Raw genomic sequence first — 20768 nt, 5'->3', positions numbered from 1 at the left:
ACCATCGCACAAAATATAAAAAAGCTGCACTCTTTAATCTGCAAATAACTGAAAACACAGGAGATTTCTTAGCTAGCACAAATCTACTCCAAGCTGCACTCTTGAGAGCAGCAACCAACCCATTTCTGAGTTTCTTGTTCACTGTTCAATCAAAAAAAAGGGAAACAGGTTCTTGCAAATGGCTGAACTGGATAGACAAGTAAGTGTTCTCCTCCACCAGGAACATGCTGGAATTAGATCTCAATCTTTGATGAGCTAGCTAAAGAAAAGGTGCGACAAATGGCTTCAACACTCAACAACAACAACTTAAACTCATATCGTACTGTTAACATAGCAAAACATCCCATGTCACTTCACAAGAGCATTTCAAACAAAATTTGACAACAAGGGTAACAAAGAAATATAGGACAAATGACCAAAAGCTTGGTCGAACATCATCTTGAAGGGACGTCTTAAAGAGCAAAAACAAAGGGCGAGAAGTGGAGACACTTAAGAGAATGCCTAAGTTTTACGTGTTGATACCTGAAGACATGGTCACTGAAGGTGGAGCAATAAAAATCAGGAATGTTCAAGAGACCAGAATTGGAGGAGCACAGATACCATAGAGGGCCATGTAGCTCAATGAGGTTACAGAGATAGGAAGGGTTGAGGCCATGGAAGGATCTGAAAACTAGAATGAGAATTTTAAGTTTGAGGCATTGCTTAACTGAAACCAATGTAGGTCAACAGGCACATGGTGAACCAGACTTTGTGCAAGTAAGGACACAGGCTGTAGGTTTTGGAGGAGTTCAGGTTTATGGAGGGTAGAAGATGGGAGGCCGCCAGGAGAACATTGGAAGACTCAAAAGGAGAGGTAACAAAGGCATATTGAACACTTCTGAATACTGTACCACACAACTGGCACAGACATGATGGGTTAAATAGCCTCCTTCTGTGCAACCTACTACTCTGTTTCTATGCTCATATCATAAATCACAGTATACATAACTAATGGTATGAATTCATGTCTCATTAGGGACCACTTGCACACTGCATTGGTGTTCCCATGTAAATTGCTACTATGCCACATTGAATAGATATTTTTAACTTGCTTAAATCCAATGGGAGAGTCTGGATCCAATACAAGTGAGGGATATTTGTTCCAATCGGTTTTGGAGCCTACACTAAAGATGGAAAACACCATAATCCTCATTCCCCACACTTCCGTCATGATATAAAAGTTAACATAAAGTAAGCTCCAGCAGTTCCTCCAAATGTGACATTAACCATTCATACACCTTTATAATTAAAACATGAAATGTTTTCTGTCTTCAATCATCAATTGTTTCACATGGTTTCACCAGTTCTGACAGTGTTGTGCAACATTATCTCGATGGGCACACTATCCGTACGCTTTACAGAAGCAGAGCAGTCCATTGTGCAACATGAGTTCATATCTGTACTTATGCAAACTGTGACTTATGATATTAGCTTTCACCCCTAGCAGTCTAAAGCATATAAGGAGGCCATTTGCCCATTGTGTCGGTGGCAGCTGTTTGCTCGCAATCCAAACATAATCTCCTATCTTGCTCTCCTGCACCTAAACTCTCTTCCTATATTCCCCTATCTTCTGTTGCTTCAAATAATCATCGACTTTTCCCTTGAAAGATGCAATGATTTCTGTTTCAAAATTTCCTGTGGCAAATAATTCCATCCTCTAACAATATTCTCTGCGGAGAAACCTTTCCTAATCTCTATCTGTGCTGTCTTACTGAGTAACTTAAAATTGTTGATTGTTCACTGGTTCCTCAACCAGGTAAAATAAGGTTTTTCTATTTGCCCTCACAATGCCCTTCATAATTTTTAAACCAGGGATCGAATTTCCTTGAAGAACTCTGTGTTCCTGTGGAAATAAATCCAGTGTCTCAAGTAACACCTCATAACTATGATTGGTCACACCTGATATATTGGTTCATCTTAATTACAGTAACATGGTACTCAGCAGTTTCCAGCTTAAGAAAAAGGCAGAATTGGAGGTGGGGTGGGGAGGTGGGGGAGGCAGTGGTCACCCTGAACTCTCTGCCAGACATCTCCTGCTGGCTCGCTATATATCGCCACTTGGCTTTGAACATGGGAACAGAAGTGGGCCCCTTGATCACAGCTGATCTGTACCTCAAGTGCTCTGCTCCAGATTCCTTGTTAGCTTTACCCAACATGAATCCATCAATCTTGGACTTAAAGAATTTCAGTTGATCCAGCATTCACAGCCTGCTGAGGAAGAAAGTTTCAGCATTGCATTACCCCTCCTGTGAAAATTGTTTCCTGATTTTACTCCTAAATCTCCTGCCTCTAAATTTAAGATTATGCCCTCGTGTTCTGAATTCCTCCAAGGGCGGAAATAGCTTCTCTTTACCCTGTTAAATTCCTTTTTTTGTTTTAAACATCTTGATTAAATCATTCCTGATATAATTCTTGTGAATCCGCACCATACCCGTTCCAAAGCTGAAATATCTTTCCATCTGCTTGATGCCCAAAACTGAACACAGTTCTCCAGATGGGGTCCGTAGAACTGAAACATTAAATTCCTTACTTTGGTGTTCCAACCCTGCTAAGTAAAGACCAACATTCCAGTAACATTTTGCATGCTTTTTATAACTGTGCACTAGCTCTGCTCACCTAAACCCCATTTACCTCTCCACAGCTCCTGGTTCCCCGCATGAAGAAATTATTTCAATTTGATGCTCTTAGGCCTAAAATGACCTCATACTTTCCCACACTTGTTTTTTCATTCTTTCATGGGGTATGGGTGGCACTGGCAAGTCCAAGGTTTATTGCCTGTCCCTAATTGCCCTTGAATTGAGTAGGTTACTCGACCATTAGGGCAGTTAAGCGTCAACTGCATTGCGGTGGAGCTGGAGTCACATGCCAGCCAGACTAGGTAAGGATTTCCTTCACTAAAGGACATTAGTGAACCAGATGGCTCATTATTACTGAGGTTAACTTTCAATTCCAGATTTACTTTTGGCGTGGTGGGATTGGGACCTAAATCCCCAAAGTATTAGCCTGAGCCTCTGGATTATTAGTCCAGTGAACATCATCTGTCATAATCTTGCCCACTTTTTTAGCCTGGCTATGCCTCTTTGAAACAGTTCTCATCCACTCGATCAACTGCGCCTCCTAACAGAGTGACCTGCACCATATGCTAAAAAGATGAATCCTTACTCCCCGTTTCCTTCCTCCTGAGCAAATACAACCCATTTTGCAAGATTACCTCCAATTCCATGCACACTTCTGCTAATTATATCTGGACTGAGCCTTATCAAACACCTCTAGAAGTCAATTCAAAGAGCAATCATAGACACTCGCTAATCTGAGAAGAAACTCAAGCAGTAAAATAGTCAAATTAAATGCAAGATAAGCATATATGTATCTGGACACCTCAATAGCTATTTTTTTCTTTAAAAAAAACTATTTTCAGGATATGGGGATTGCTAGCACGTCCAGCATTTATTTCCCATCCCAAATTGCTCTTGAGAGTTTGGTGGTGGCTCTCTTGAATCACTGCGAAACCAAACCTCACCTGCTTGTTCTAAAAGGTAAATGTTGTTCTTTCTTTAATTCTGATTTTTTTGTTTAAATTTACTTTTCAAGTAAAATAAACTGGTTATGGCCTTGGAATGCTGAGATTGTGGTATTTCAAAAATATGTTTTTTTAAGATGTATAAGTTGGCACAAAAGAAAAGAACTGGGATAAAACCTGCTTTCAGTTCATAAATAAAAACAAAGATGCTGGAGTACTCAGTCGGTCAGGCAGCATCTGTGGAGCGAAATAGAGCTAAAATGTTTCAGCTCGAGGTGATTTTTCATCAGTACTTAAGGAAGATGCAAAGGTCAGGGCGTTTGAATCATTAAATTTTATAGCGCAGAAGGAGGCCATTCGACCCATCGAGTCTGCACCGGCCCTTGGAAAGAGCACCCTACTTAAGCCCACTTCTCCATCGTATTCCCGTAACCCACCTAAACCTTTGGGCACTAATGGCCAATCTACCTAACCTGCCCATCTTTGGAATGTGGAAGGAAACTGGAGCACCTGGAGGAAGCCCACACTGAACAACAAAGAACAAAGAACAAAGAAATGTACAGCACAGGAACAGGCCCTTCGGCCCTCCAAGCCCGTGCCGACCATGCTGCCCGACTAAACTACAATCTTCTACACTTCCTGGGTCCGTATTCCTCTATTCCCATCCTATTCCACTGACATGGGGAGAAAGTGCAAACTCCATCCAGAAAGTCACATGAGGCCGGAATTGAAGCCAGGACCCTAGAGCTGTAAGGCAGCAGGGCTAACCACTGTGCCACCGTCAGAGGGATAGGTGAGGAGGCAGGAAGAATAAAAGGGAAGGTCTGTGATTGGATGGAGGGCTGGAAAGATTAAATGGGAAAAACTTTCATGGTGCAAAAGCCAAAGGGAGTGATTAGGAAACAAGAGATGTATTCAGATGAGGTGTAAATGGCTATAGAGCAGCATCTTTTTAAAAATTCGTTCATGGGATGTGGGCAGTGGGCAGCTAGGCCAGCATTTATTGCTCATCCCTGAGGGTATTTAAGAGTCAAATAACCCTTGCTGTGGAGTCAAATGAAGACCAGACCAGGTAAGGATGAATGATCTCCTTTCCTAATGGACATTCGTGAACCAGATGGATTTTTATGACAACAGTTTCATGGTCATCATTAGGCTTTTAATTCCAGATTTTCAAATTCAAATTTTGCCATCTGCAATGGTAGGATTCAAATCCAGTCCCCAGAGCATTACCCTGGGTCTCTGGATTACTAGTCCAACAACAATACCAATACGCCACTGCCCCCACTGCAACCTGAAGGAGTAAAGAAAGAAATTAGACTGAACAGAAAAACATGTTGGACAAGATGGAGGCAGAGTTATGACCTAAATCTGTTGAACTCATCTTATTTACACTGAAAGGTTATTGGACTTTGCATCCATAAAACATAGGGCGGGATTTTCCAGTTACGTCTGCTGCCGGGATCGTCTGTTCCTGCCGAAAGTCAATGCAATTGTAACTGGGTCACCAAATCTCCCACGGTGGATTTCACCACGAAGGGCTGAAAACCCCGGGCATAGTGAAAAGTTATCTGGGGAGTGCTTAAGGTACCAACATCCTTTGAAATTAACCATGGCTACCCAGCTTTTCAGTGCTTAGATAAGCAAAAAGGGAACAATTTAAATTGACAGCGTGGAAAAGCTATTTGGTAGAACTCAACCAATACTTCAATGCTGCCCAGTGTCCTTATATGCCTTCTTTATTTAGTGATGGAGCCAGAAAAGATGCATAATTGTTCACAATAAAGAAATAATAAATTATGTTTGTCTCCTTCATCGGCTGAGGTCTACCAAAGTGTCCTATACAGATATACAGCGATTTTATAGACACATAGGAATGTGTAGGACCGGAGGGCATCATTAAGGTTGGCCCCAACATCTAGGAAGTGAAATATACTGTTAAGGATGCCTGGTCTGCTCTCAACAGTGGCAATGATACTGGACAAGAGCCGCCACTTTTTCAAGTTTTACGGCGATGCGGAAAGATTGATTCATTCCAGGACTGATAATATAAGAAATAGGTATAATATAAGAAATAAAACTAACAAAAAACTTCAACCCTAACAATAACAGATTACATGTAGTTTCTTAACTTTAACACACAAATTCCCATTAAGCGGCACTTTAAATGCAGCTCTCATTCCACTTACACAGGAAGGCAAAGGTGATACTTGCATTTACAAAGCAATTTTTCTTCTGTCAGGGAAGATCGTTCAGAACCCTTTTCCAAAGCCTGCCTCGGTGGCAACGTTTATGACCTCTCTCTGACCCTTTCTAAGCTCTGTATCTGTTCAAAACAGGATTCTTTCTCTCTCTATCGAAGCCTCACCCAGCCCCACAAACAAAGGTTCCCTCCTGGGGTTTACAGACTTGAACGCATCATCGTTATCTTGGCTGTTTGATTGTCCACTCCCGTTTATACAAAAGATGCCATTGATATGCAACTAACCTCCCATTGACGGACATGGAGGCCATCAGTCTCTCTAATGGGTTAATGGTTGGTCAGACAGGAGTGTCCCGAAGTTCAATGGGTTTGGAGCATCCTGTATATTCCCACTAACGAGTTTAAGTCTAACTGGGGCAATGTAACTCGGCCAGGTGTGTGCATATCCCTATGACTCCAAGCTAGCAGTTTTTTCCCTCAGTCTTTTTAACTCCTAAATTGTCTGCTATTAGGAGATTCCATTTCTGGACCCAATTTCCTAATATCTCCCACACGTAACAATTCCCATATCTCTTAATTTCTTCCTTCACTAAGTGTCCCTTAAATGTGGAATATCTATTTTAATGTAACCTTGTTGGCTCTGTCATTTCCTCTTCCATCTTCTCCTGTTGTGTATAATACTGTCATACAGTCATTGCAATGTACCAAGTTAAAGAGTCCAGACAGAAATGAGGGAAGAAAAAGATTCCAAAGTCAAAAAGTGCCAGAAGGCAATTTGCTGCAGAGCTGAACGTATACTTTTCTGTTTTGAATAAAGTTTGTGAACATTCAAGGGCTGCGAACACAACCCTTCTACAGGTTTAACTTAAATCACGTGAAATTCTGATGTAAATGGCAGGATGTCTGGGACATCAACTTTACTTCTCATTATCCTGGAATGTACAGACCTGGGAACGGGCACATCTTCTGCCAGCAGCCAATTTTACCAGAATTTGATGCATCTGACTTAAGGTGCAAATCCTGGTCCTCTCGAGCAGAGCAACCTTATTTATCACCAAAACAAAATCGGTATTACAGAGTCCTGATATTCAATTTATAATGTGCTCCTACAACTATAGAACACAAGAATAAAAATGGAAAAGCCTCAAGCAAAATTCAATTGGTTTCTCCAGAGTAATAAATATATGGTGTGGTTTTCCTTGAAGGTAATGAACAAGATATCTATTCCTTCGATTTGAAAAGTGTTGATTGACTATATAGAAATGAAAGGAAGTGAATGTTATAGGAATAAGTATGTCTAGACCATCAAATGCTCCGCAGAAAATGTAGAATACAGATGGTTTCAGTCTTGTTGAGACTGTGAGAATGCAAACAATTTGGGTTGAATATTGTAATGTTCGATTGAGATCCTGTAGCTTTCGCCCAATTACTTTGATCAGCCAGGGGATACTCCCTCTCTGTCTCGTGTAACATGTCAAAAATTTTGATCAGAGATTATTGTTCTTGAATCAAGATTTTATTTCCTATATCTGAAAACATATCATACCTTGGAAAGTCATGCACTCTGAACCTTGCTCCTTCAAACGAAAAGCACAGTATCAAAAGCAGAAGGTGCCTTCAGTTCTCCTTGATAAGATGGTTAATTCCTGTCAGCTGAGTTCACTGTAATTGTCAAAGCAATTGTCATGGTATCACTTCTCAGCCTTATGGCTGAGATCAAACGTCAGATCAAGCCCAAGATGAGGTGCAATGCTTTTTCTTGTCAGCTTGGGTCTTGTATGTCTCTATTTTGGAGACCAAGAATTGGTTTGATTTTGAATTGGTTGATGGGGCAAGAAATGAGATGGATTAAGGGCTTGCCCTGTCCTCTCTACAATTGGTGTAACAACTTTAAGAACAGAATAAAAATAAAAACAAATAAATGTATATCATTTGGTATGTGTTAAATATAAATAGATTTTTCAAATTAATGTAGGGTGGGAATTTTCCAAAGTGTTGCGCCCGGCGCTGATCCAGTTGCGCCGAGTGTATCGCAGGAGGGGCTCAAGACGGGTTTCGTGCTGGGTGCCGATCTAATCGTGCTTCACCTACTCGCTACTCTGGGCGCTGGTGCCTTGTGCCAGGTTGGAAATGCTAAGCTGGCACTGCCAAGGGGTGGGGCCTGTGAGGGGGCATGCCCATGAAAGTGGAGACGTAGGAAGGGTGGAGGGAGTGAAGGCAGTCCCTGAAAGGGGGGGGAGTAGAAGGGGGGCCCTAAAGGTATGGGGGCCTTTGGTGACACCACAGTTGGGTATGCACACTTGGAGAGAGGGTGTGATGCCCTGATGACTACAAGGATGGATGGGTGTGGGGCAAGATTACCTTCATGCCTGGGTGGTAGGCTGGGGGCTCACACGGGCCTCTAGTGATGGGGAGGGAGATTGCCCCTCGTGGATCGAGGGTTGAAGGTGTTTCCAATGTCTGCATGGGCTTGCATTTTCCGTGGGTGGGTGGGGGTGGGGGAGACCCTCAATGTCACTTTGAGATCAAGGCACCCTTTCAAACTGACCCCCTGATCTCTGAGGAGCCTTGCTGGCAAGCTTAGTTCCCCACTGTGGTGAATGTATTCACCTAATGCCTGTATGATACTGTAACCTATGACCTGTGACCTGGAAGTGGTGATACGAGCTGCTTCCAGGTACTGTACTGTAACCCCGGTAGGGCTCCGCCTCTGGCTCTGCGCTCACCAGGGCCACATATAAACCGGCCGCCTGTGGGCAGCATTCATCTGTACTACCGACTCTGGCTAGGCAAGTTCATGATTAATAAAGCCTAATGTTCACTCGCTCTCTCTGTCTCTCGGTGAATTGAAGGTATATCACCCACTACAGAAGAAAATTCTATTTACCGGTGAGAAACTCTCCAAGCTCCGGAAAATGACTAAGTGTGGGTGAATACCGGTCTGGATCTCACCAGAAAATCCAGCACGAATCACCCCGCCAAGCTCACCCAAAAAGCTACTGTGAATCGCGCCCGATACTCTGGCTGCGTTGCTCAAGCGAGAGTACAATACAGTCAGAGAATCCCGGAAGAGCCCTCCAACGAATCTCCCGACAACCTCCACGCTTCGCGAGATTCACCCAAGTCCCATGAGACGTCGGGGTCGGAACTCCCCCCAAAATGGGCAGGGCCAAATGGCGCTCGCGGAAGTAGGTCGTAAACCTACTTACAACCTACCTGTTAATCACATGAAATTATCTTAAAGCAGCTGAATTTACAGGTCGAATCTTGTGGAGTTGTAAGGGGTCTCGCCTGCCAGTAGGGCACTAATCAGAGACTCACACAACCTCTTTGTCTGGACTTAAGGCTGACTGGACCTAAGTTGACCAAGGCACTGGGATCAGATGAGATGTATCCAAAGATACAAAGGGAACTATTCCGCGATTATGTTGCGCTGGGATGGATCCAGGCGCAACGGGTGAATTGTGCAGGAGCTCCAAATCGGGCTCTACACTACTCCGATTGTGAGTCACCCGACTAGCTCTGCCTGCTGCGATCTGGATCTCGCCCTCGCTGGACAAGATCCAGATGTGCACATTTAAATGAGCCACTAGGCTGGAATGTACAAATCTGGACCAAGCGAGGGACAACCTCAGGGGGTATTACAGTCCATTGGAGTACCCCAGGCGTTTGTGGACAGGGCAGGGTAGTACCCTGGCACTCCCCATGGCACCTTGGCACTGCCAGCATGGCATCCTGGAAGTGCCACCTGGGCACCCTGGCAGTGCCACACTTGTGCCGGGGGGCAAACAGTTCTCGATATTCCCGGCCCCTTTCAGCAGACGAGGACATGAAAGAGATTAGCATATTTAAATCTTCATTGAAATATGCAGGATCTGGTTTAAGGTGGATTCTCCCAGCTCCTGCAATTTTCCCACCCGCCACGCAGCTTGAAGCTGGCGTGGATCATTGGAGACCAGAAGTGATGACCATGCCGGGGAGCTCGGAGACCATTATAGCCCCAGGGTGGTCGAGGACATGGCAGGGTTGTGCCCTGGCACCACAGCCATGTCAAGCTGCAGTACCAGGCTGTCATTGCCAGGTTGGCACTGCCAGGCTAGCAGTGTGAGGTGGCAGAGCCTAAACGGTGGGGCATGAGTGGTGGGGTATTTGGCAACCGCATAGTGGAGTGCCACTCATCTGGGGATGAAGGGGGGCATTGGTACCAGCGATTGGGGGGGGGTTGCTCCTGATGCCAGTGTTTGTGGTGGGAGCCTGATGCCAGCAATTGGAGGAGGTGCCTGATGACAGAGATTGGGGTTTTCTGTTGTGTTATTCTGAGATTGAAGTGCCCTTTCAAAATAGTGCCCCAATCTCTGAGGACTCGGACCTGTCAGCAGCTTTAGGCCCCATTAGGAGACATAATGGGCTGAATTCTCCAATTCTGCAGCTATGGCGGCACCGATCCCCTGCCCGGTGGGGGGGCTAGCAGCTGTGCCGCGTAAAACCCTCAGCTTTACCTGTGAACACGGCCGCAGAATGGCCAGGTCGGTGGCTGTGCATGCGCACGGCTGCGGCCTGTGGCGGCCGCGCCATGCAACATGGCGCCGGCCACACGCGGACCAGGCCTGCCAAAAACTGCCCCCCGTACCCCCCCATTGCCACCCCTGGATCACCCCCCACCATTCCCTCAACTCCCGCCGAAGTCCCCCCTGCCAGTGGAACGGCTCACCCCCCCCGACTGTGGTGGCGCTGGACACAGTCCGCAGCTGCCATGCCAGGTCCCCGAACGTTGTGAGTACACTCGCCCCACGCCATTGGGGACTTGGCCCATTGGGGGCCGAACATTGGCAGAGGGCCTCAGGTGGTGTCCTGAGGCTGTCCCGATGCCGTCCGGCCTACTGTTTTTGAGGGGGCGGAGCATCGTAAAAACAGCAACGCCCCCAATTCCAGTGTAAGAACGCATTCTCTGACCAATCGTCGAATGCGACTTTGGCGGCGCCGATTGGAGAATCTAGCCCTATATTATGTAGAGTTTAACCGGTTCTTTCTGTGCTAAGATGATAGCAGGTATCCACTTTTCACTGGTGCTATAGTTTCTTGCCAATACTTCCTGAACTTTCTGAAAAACACTGCATGTAGCCCTGTTGACACATCACAAACCTGACTTTGTTGTTTCTTCTCAAAATTTCTCTTGTCTTAGGCAGCTTCAGTAAATCGAACACTGTGCGTAACTGATGTTTTAACATTGGTAATGCCAAAGAACTTTGGGTTATTGAATGTGTTGTACTCCTGTGTGTCATCAGGAATTGTTTTAGTCATTCAGACAATGATTCTTGCTCATGAGTTACCTTCAATGAATGCTTTTTTTCCCGAATAAACCTTTCAGCCAGCCCATTGGCAGAATGGTAAGGAGCGGAACTGATGTGTTGCATTCCGTTCTCCATTAGTAATTTGTGAATTCTTGCAAAATAACCTGTGGTCCATTATCGCTAACAAATTCTTCGGGGTAACCAAATCATGAAACAGTCTCACCCAGTCCTTCTACTGCTCTCTCCGAGGATGTAGTCTTCATAATGGCGACTTCAGGCCATTTTGAGTGCGTGTCGGCCTCAATGAAAAGAATCACCCTTCCAATCGTTCGGCATATTCTATTTGAAACCTTTGCCAAGGCCCTTCTGGCCATTCCCATGGGTGTAATGGTGCCAGTGATGGCAGGTTTCATAACATAACATAAGAACATAAGAACTAGGAGCAGGAGTAGGCCATCTGGCCCCTCGAGCCTGCTCCACCATTCAATGAGATCATGGCTGATCTTTTGTGGACTCAGCTCCACTTTCTGGCCCGAACACCATAACCCTTAATCCCTTCATTCTTCAAAAAACTATCTATCTTTATCTTAAAAACATTTAATGAAGGAGCCTCTACTGCTTCACTGGGCAAGGAATTCCATAGATTCACAACCCTTTGGGTGTCGAAGTTCCTCCTAAACTCAGTCCTAAATCTACTTCCCCTTATTTTGAGGCTATGCCCCCTAGTTCTGCTTTCACCCGCCAGTGGAAACAACCTGCCCGCATCTATCCTATCTATTCCATTCATAATCTTATATGTTTCTATAAGATCCCCCCTCATCCTTCTAAATTCCAATGAGTACAGTCCCAGTCTACTCAACCTCTCCTCGTAATCCAACCCCTTCAGCTCTGGGATTAACCTAGTGAATCTCCTCTTCACACCCTCCAGTGCCAGTACGTCCTTTCTCAAGTAAGGAGACCAAAACTGAACACAATACTCCAGGTGTGGCCTCACTAACACCTTATACAATTGCAGCAGAACCTCCCTAGTCTTAAACTCCATCCCTCTAGCAATGAAGGACAAAATTCCATTTGCCTTCTTAATCACCTGTTGCACCTGTAAACCAACTTTTTACGACTCATGCACTAGCACACCCAGGTCTCTCTGCACAGCAGCATGTTTTAATATTTTATCATTTAAATAATAATCCCTTTTGCTGTTATTCCTACCAAAATGGATAACCTCACATTTGTCAACATTGTATTCCATCTGCCAGACCCTAGCCCATTCACTTAGCCTATCCAAATCCCTCTGCAGACTTCCAGTATCCTCTGCACGTTTTGCTTTACCACTTATCTTAGTGTCGTCTGCAAACTTGGACACATTGCCCTTGGTCCCCAACTCCAAATCATCTATGTAAATTGTGAACAATTGTGGGCCCAACACTGATCCCTGAGGGACACCACTAGCTACTGATTGCCAACCAGAGAAAAACCCATTAATCCCCACTCTTTGCTTTCTATTAATTAACCAATCCTCTATCCATGCTACTACTTTCCCCTTAATGCCATGCATCTTTATCTTATGCAACAAAAAAACAAAAACAAAGATTCAAACCTTTGCACAAGCCAAACACATACCCGCCTTCTCCTCGATTTTACTATCATGACATGGCCACCAAAAATATCTTCTGGCTGTCCCCTTCATTCTTACTACCCCGCAATGAGCTTCATGAAATTGGTTTAGGACACGATTCCTTAACAACGGCAAAATGATGTTCCTCATTCACCAGATAGTTTGAGTCTTTGAGTAATGGCGGGATTCTCCCAATGGGCAGCTAAGTGCCGACGCCGGAGTAAAAACTGGAGTGTTTTACTCTGGCGTCAGAGCCAGGTCCGGGCTAGGAAGGCGCTTGAGCGGCCAATGCCGCTCCAGCTGCCGATCCCGGCCTGAACCCGGTGCCCTGGGGTCCGCGCATGCGCAGTTGGGCCTCGCCAACTAGCGCATGCGCAGTGGCCTTCTTCCCTGCGGCGGCCCCGATGCCAAATTGTGCAGGGCTACAGGAGCCGGAGGAGGAAAGGAGGCCGGGGGGCAGAGAGGCCGGCCTGCCAATTGGTGGGCCCCGATCGCGGGCCAGGCCACTACGGATGTCCCACCCCCCCCCCCCCAACCCCCCATCCCCACAGGCTGCCCCCTTCAACGCCGAGGTCCCACTGGCTCAGCGGATGTTAGAACGGCGCCAGCGGGACTCGGCTTTTAGTTGACGCCCGTTCAGCCCATCCGGGCCGGAGTTTTGCCACTGCGGAGATTGCGTCCCAGCGTCGGGGCGGCGTGGCGCAATTCGCGCGGCGCTGTGCCAATTCTCCAAACCGCATGGGGTCGGAGAATTCCGCCCATTGGCTTTAACTCTGGGTTTGCTCCCGCGGTCTTGCCACAAAGTACCATGTCCATAACCTTATTTCTGCTATACTTCGTAACCTGTCCTGCGGAAAGGTTGAGGGTGCTAGGCCTTTTCTGATTAGAACGGAGAAGGATGAGGGGCGACTTGATAGAGGTTTATAAGATGATCAGGGGAATAGATAGAGTAGATAGTCAGAGATTTTTTCCCTGGGTGGAACAAACCATTACAAGGGGACATAAATTTAAGGTGAATATATTAAGGAAGCTATATGGGGGATGTCAGAGGTAGGTTCTTTACCCAGAGAGTAGTGGGGGCATGGAATGCACTGCCTGTGGAAGTAGTTGAGTCGGAAACATTAGGGACCTTCAATCAGCTATTGGATAGGTACATGGATTACGGTAGAATGATATAGTGTAGATTAATTTGTTCTTAAGGGCAGCACGGTAGTATTGTGGATAGCACAATTGCTTCACAGCTCCAGGATCCCAGGTTCAATTCCGGCTTGGGTCACTGTCTGTGCGGAGTCTGCACATCCTCCCCGTGTGTGCGTGGGTTTCCTCCGGGAGCTCCGGTTTCCTCCCACAGCCCAAAGATGTGCAGGTTAGGTGGATTGGCCGTGATAAATTGCCCTTAGTGTCCAAAATTGCCCTTATTGTTGGGAGGAATTGCTGGGTTGTGGGGATAGGGTGGAGGTGTGACCTTGGGTAGGGTGCTCTTTCCAAGAACCGGTGCAGACTCGATGGGCCGAATGGCCTCCTTCTGCACTGTAAATTCTATGATAATCTATGATTAATCTAGGACAAAGGTTTGGCACAACATCGTGGGCCGAAGGGCCTGTTCTGTGCTGTATTTTTCTATGTTTCTATGTTCTATGATACAGGAGTGTTATCAACTTCTTTGAAATCGAAATTATTACCACTCGAAAAATGTATTAACAACTCGTTAGCTAAATGTAGCCTAGAAACTCCATCCAGTGTTCCCATGGAGATTTAATTGCCGATATTTTATCGTGTATGTTTGTGCTGACAACAGCAAGGGACCATCTCTCATGCGGCTCGCTGCTAGAGATGGAATACTGGTGTGCGTCCAAAGTATCGTTGTCAGTGATCGATGATCCATTCGTATTTCCTTTCATATAAGTAGCGGTAAAAATGTTTGACTTCAAAAATAATGCTTGGAGCTTCCTTCTTTATTCGTGCATAGTTAATTTTGGCTTTGTTCAAGGATCTTGATGCAACTGCTATTGGCTTGTCTTCACCATTGGACATTATGTGAGAAACCACTGCTCCCACCCCATAAGGTGATGCATCACAAGCCAATTGTAAGGGTAACTTTGAATTAAAGGCTGACAGGACGTCTGACTTCAGTAATTCCTCTTTAGCTTGCACAAGGACTTCTCACACTGATCCACCCATTTCCATTTCCTGTTTTGACACGATTGTGTAAAGGCTTGAGAATAGTTGCTAGATTAGGACAAACATTCCACAATAGTTTAATAAATCCAAAATAATTAAAGTTGATTTATGTTTTGAGGTGCAGGTGCCTCAATTATAGCTTTCACTTTTGAAGGTTATTTGTGAAGCCCCTTTGAATCTATGATGTATGTGCTCCAGGTAGTCAATAGAAGATCTGAAGAATTCACATTTATCCTTCCATACTCATAGCCTGTAAGCTTCTAGTCCCTGGAGTGTAGCATCTAGATTTTGAAGATGGTCTTCTTCATTCTTTTCAGTAACTAAGATATCGTCTAAGTAGCACTGGGCTCCTTCTAAGAATTTGATTCATGGCACACTGGAATAATACATGAGCAGATGTGATGCCAAATGGAATATTTGAATAGCCCTTGGTGTGTCACCGTTGTCAAATATTATTGAGAATCTGGATCTACATTTACCTGGGGATAACCTTGAAACAGGTAAACTTTATGGAAATGCTGGATTCCAACTGTCATAACCCCAATGGGGACCATGGAGAACCCATTGTCGATCTTCCTGTGGGACTCGTGGAGTATGAGCTTCCCAGGTAGGGAGCGGAGGACACCTAGCTGGAGCTCGTTAGACCTACAAATAAAGCCGGCCCAATTAGGGCCCGGAGATGCTGGCTGTCCCGGAAGGGACTGGATTTGGAGAGAGTATTGCACATAAATAGTTCAATAAATCCTTATTCCACTACTGATGGCTTCCTCAATTGCTAAACTGGGCTCCATTGGCTGCAACCCACTTCAAAAGGGCAGCACGGTAGCACAAATGATTAGCACTGTGGCTTCACAGCGCCAGGGTCTCAGGTTCGATTCCCTGCTGGGTCACTGTCTGTGCAGAGTCTGCATGTTCGCCCCATGTCTGCGTGGGTTTCCGCCGGATGCTCCGGTTTCCTCCCACAGTCCAAAGACGTGCAGGTTAGGTGGATTTGCCATGATAAATTGCCCTTAGTGACCAACAAAAGTTATTGGGTTATGGGGATAGGGTGGAAGTGAGGGCTTAAGTAGATCGGTGCAGCCTCGATGGGCCGAATGACCTCCTTCTGCACTGTATGTTCTATGTTCAATTATGCGATCTTTAAGCATACTTTCAATTTATTTGTTCGGTGCCAATTTTAAAGGGTTAAGTCTATATGGATGTTGTTTATGGAACAGCAATTCCCACATCTACATCATGTATAGCCATTTTAGTACTTCTCAATTTATCTCCACAAACTTGCCCACGTGATATCACTAACTCTTTCAGATCAGTTTGTTTTTCGTTTGGAAGGTAACTCAACAATTTATCCCAATTTTTAAGAACATCCTCATTAAGAACATTCCTCCCAACTATGCTCTCTGTCTCGCTGTTTCCCGTGCTCTTTTATCCTCCCCGCTCCGCTCTCAGTCTCACTGTTTCCCACGCTCTCTTATCCTCCCAACTCTGCTCTCAGTCTCACTGTTTCTCTCACTCTTTTATCCTCCCAGCTTCGCTCCCAGTCTCGCTGTTTCTCTCGCTCTCAGTCTCGCTGTTTCTCTTGGTCTTTTATCCTCCCAACTCTGCTCTCAGTCTCACTGTTTCCCGCGCTCTTTTATCCTCCCAACTCTGCTCTCAGTCTCGCTGTTTCTCACGCTCCTTTATCCTCCCAACTCTGCTCTCAGTCTCGCTGTTTCTCGTGCTCTTTTATCCTCCCAACACGGCTCTCAGTCTCAATGTTTCCCACGCTCTTTTATCCTCCCAGCTTCGCTCTCAGTCTCAATGTTTCCCACGCTCTTTCATCCTCCCAACTCCGCTCCCAGTCTCATTGTTTCCTGTGCTCTTTTATCTTCCCAACTCTGCTCTCAGTCTCGCTGTTTCCCGCGCTCTTTTATCCTTCCAGCTCCGCTCTCAGTCTCACTGTTTCTCTCGCTCTTTTATCCTCCCAGCTCCACTCTCAGTCTCACTGTTTCCCGTGCTTTTTTATCCTCCGAGCTCTGCTCTCAGTCTCGCTGTTTCCCACGCTCTTTTAGCCTCCCAACTCCGCTCTTAGTCTCACTGTTTCTCGCGCTCTTTTATCTTCCCGGTTCCGATCTCAGTCTCACTGTTTCTCTCGCTCTTTATCCTCCTGGCTCCTCTCTTAGTCTCACTGTTTCTCGCGCTCTTTTATCCTCCCAGCTTCACTCTCAGACTCGCTGTTTCTGTCGCTCTTTATCCTCCTGGCTCCTCTCTTAGACTCACTGTTTCTCGCGCTCTTTTATCCTCCCAGCTTCGCTCTCAGACTCGCTGTTTCTCTCGCTCTCATATCCTCCCGGCTCCGCTCATAGTCTCGCTGTTTCCCACGCTCTTTTATCCTCCCAGCTTCGCTCTCAGTCTCACTGTTTCCCGCGCTCTTTTATCCTCCCAGCTTCGCTCTCAGTCTCAATGTTTCCCGCGCTCTTTTATCCTCCCAGCTTCGCTCTCAGTCTCACTGTTTCCCACGCTCTTTTATCCTCCCAGCTTCGCTCTCAGTCTCACTGTTTCCCGCGCTCTTTTATCCTTCCAGCTCCGCTCTCAGTCTCACTGTTTCTCGCGCTCTTTTATCTTCCCGGTACCGCTCTCAGTCTCACTGTTTCCCGTGCTCTTTTATCCTCCCAACTCTGCTCTCAGTCTCGCTGTTTCCCACGCTCTTTTATCCTCCCAACTCTGCTCTCAGCCTCGCTGTTTCCCATGCTCTTTTATCTTCCTGGTTCCACTCTCATTCTTGCTGTTTCTTGCGCTCTTTTATCCTCCCAGCTCTGTTCTCAGTCTCACTTTTCTCGCGCTCTTTTATCCTTCCAGCTCCGCTCTCAGTCTCACTGTTTCCCGCGCTCTTTTATCCTCCCAAAACGGCTCTCAGTCTCAATGCTTCCAGCGCTCTTTTATCCTCCCAGCTCCGCTCTCAGTCTCAATGTTTCCCACGCTCTTTCATCCTCCCAACTCCGCTATCAGTCTCATTGTTTCCTGCGCTCTTTTATCCTCCCAGCTCTGCTCTCAGTCTCGCTGTTTCCCGCGCTCTTTTATCCTTCCAGCTCCGCTCTCAGTCTCACTGTTTCTCGCGCTCTTTTATCTTCCCGGTACCGCTCTCAGTCTCACTGTTTCCCGCGCTCTTTTATCCTCCCAACTCTGCTCTCAGTCTCGCTGTTTCCCACGCTCTTTTATCCTCCCAACTCTGCTCTCAGCCTCGCTGTTTCCCATGCTCTTTTATCTTCCTGGTTCCACTCTCATTCTTGCTGTTTCTTGCGCTCTTTTATCCTCCCAGCTCTGTTCTCAGTCTCACTTTTCTCGCGCTCTTTTATCCTTCCAGCTCCGCTCTCAGTCTCACTGTTTCCCGCGCTCTTTTATCCTCCCAAAACGGCTCTCAGTCTCAATGCTTCCAGCGCTCTTTTATCCTCCCAGCTCCGCTCTCAGTCTCAATGTTTCCCACGCTCTTTCATCCTCCCAACTCCGCTATCAGTCTCATTGTTTCCTGCGCTCTTTTATCCTCCCAGCTCTGCTCTCAGTCTCGCTGTTTCCCGCGCTCTTTTATCGTCCCAACTACGCTCTTAGTCTCACTGTTTCTCGTGCTCTTTTATCTTCCCGGTTCCGATCTCAGTCTCCCTGTTTCTCTCGCTCTTTTATCCTACCAGCTCCGCTCTCAGTCTCACTGTTTCCCGCGCTTTTTTATCCTCCCAACTCCGCTCTTAGTCTCACTGTTTCTCGCGCTCTTTTATCTTCCCGGACCTGCTCTCAGTCTCACTGCTTCTCACACTCTTTTATCCTCACGCCTTTGTTGTCAGTCTCGTTCTTTTTAATACTCTTTTATCTTCCCAGCTCCACTCTCAGTCTCATGCTTTCTCATATTGAAGAGAATGTAGAAAAGGTTTACAAGAATGGATCCAGGGACAAGGAACTTCAGTAATGAATTATTTTGGCAACGTTGGAACTCTGTTCCATGGAGAAGAGAAGGCTGAGAAGAGATTTGATGGAGATATTAAAAAGCATAAGGGGTCAGGGCAGAGTTGATAGAGATAAACTGTTCACATTCACAAAAGGGTTGATGCAAGAGGGAATTACATCAGTGTTTTTCAAACTTATTTTCTGGGGACCCATTTTTACCAACCGGTCAACCTTCGGGACACAAACCGGCCGACCTTTGCGACCCATGCAGGCCGACCTTTGCGACCCACGCCAGCTGACTTCGCGACTCACGCCGGCGGACCTGCGCGACCCACCATTTTCTCTTATCTTGTTTGTTGCTACCAAAAATGGAGGAAATTGTTTTGGGTCCCTTTGGCACCAATGGTCCCTTTGACCCTTTGGTCCCCCGAACTTGAAAAAAAAAAGGCTGTGACCATATAAAAACAAATGCGGCCGCACTGCGCATGCGTGCCCGATCACCGGTGCGCATGCGCAGTGAGGCCAAATTTATTTTCTGTTCCTGGCCATTTTGATGGCTGCTCGCAGCCGGCATTATTAAAAGGCAGCTGCTGTGGCTGTTGCGCGTGGATTTGCGCGATTGGGTGCGGCGCGACGGACGGCTCCGCGACCCACCCGTGGGTCGGGCCACCGAGATTGACAATGTCTGAATTAGATGACTATTTAAAACTAAACAAATTGAAGGGTTACAGGGAGATGGCAGCAGAATGGCACTCAATGAAATGGTCATTCGGTAGACACGATGTGCTGAATGGCCTCCTTATACGCTGTAACAGTTTGATTCTGTGATTTTCTGCAGCATTTCTGAACCACACACGAATCAGGCAGTGGGGAGCTTTCCCCCATACTTCGAGATCCTGGAGGCAGGAAGACTCATCTGTCGAGAGCTGCTGGCCAATCAGACGCCGGTATCTCTTATGCTCAACACCACCACTGTGGAGGTCATGGCTGCTGATGGGAGGACAGGCAGCAGAGTCCTAGCATCACGACTGATCCAAGCCACGGTTAATTAATGTTGTGGGGATGGGGGTGGTGAGTGCATTTTAGGGGGTATGGATTGTGGGAGAGGTGTGCACTGGGGTCCATGGCAAGGACAGAGGGTGGTCCCAGCAGCCTTGCCCCCTCCTTCCTGATGTCCAGTCCACCAATCAAGCATTGGGTGCCTTTGATCAACGGAGTCCCCTCCCTCCCCATCGCCGCTACCACCATCTGCCCCAGCCTGCAGCTGGGTTAATACTAGCAGCGGTGGGACGAGACCCTGAATTGGTCATTAATTGGCAACTCAAAGGCCTCATTTGGTGGCAAGACAGGAAGGTCAACCATGAACATTCCTGCCCAGAACCTATTTCTGGCAGAGGTGGGAAGTCAGTGGTTATCAGTACACCACCATCCCACCTCCAAGCTTGTCACCAGCGAGGGCACTAGATTACAGTCTATTTTTAAAAAATCCACAGCCTGTCACTTCCATTAAAGTAAACAGGAAACAAGGTTGGAAAATGTTTTCATGCAGGTGGTGCACGAAAACATTTCATGCAAACCACCTGCTGCTCACCCTTCAACCTTATTGTACGTTCAGAGGTGCTGGACCTAATTGTATATGTATTTTGCAGAGTCTGACACTGGGCGATAAAGCGGCGTTGAAGTCACTGCCATATCTCAGGTCCCATGATGACATGCTGGTGGGCGGATTCTGATTGAGACCGTCCTGCCAGCAACTTAGTTTTTTAAAGATTGGGATGCAATTCATAAAGGCTTCTCCACTGCACAATGATTCACCAGAGAGCCTCCACCACCCTGGCCACACGCAAACCCAACCCCCCCGCTCCACCCTTATCCCCCCCCCCCCCCTCCCCCAACCCGGCCCCGTGCCCAAGTAGTGTCACGGCATGACCCTCTTCCCTTCTGAGAGATGCACTCACCTGGGCACATCTGTGAGTTCTGCCTGCCAGGTGCACGCCCCGGGAG

This window comes from Scyliorhinus torazame, chromosome 3 (assembly GCF_047496885.1).
Source record: "Scyliorhinus torazame isolate Kashiwa2021f chromosome 3, sScyTor2.1, whole genome shotgun sequence".
Classification (NCBI taxonomy): domain Eukaryota; kingdom Metazoa; phylum Chordata; class Chondrichthyes; order Carcharhiniformes; family Scyliorhinidae; genus Scyliorhinus; species Scyliorhinus torazame.
This window is presented reverse-complemented; position numbering follows the sequence as displayed.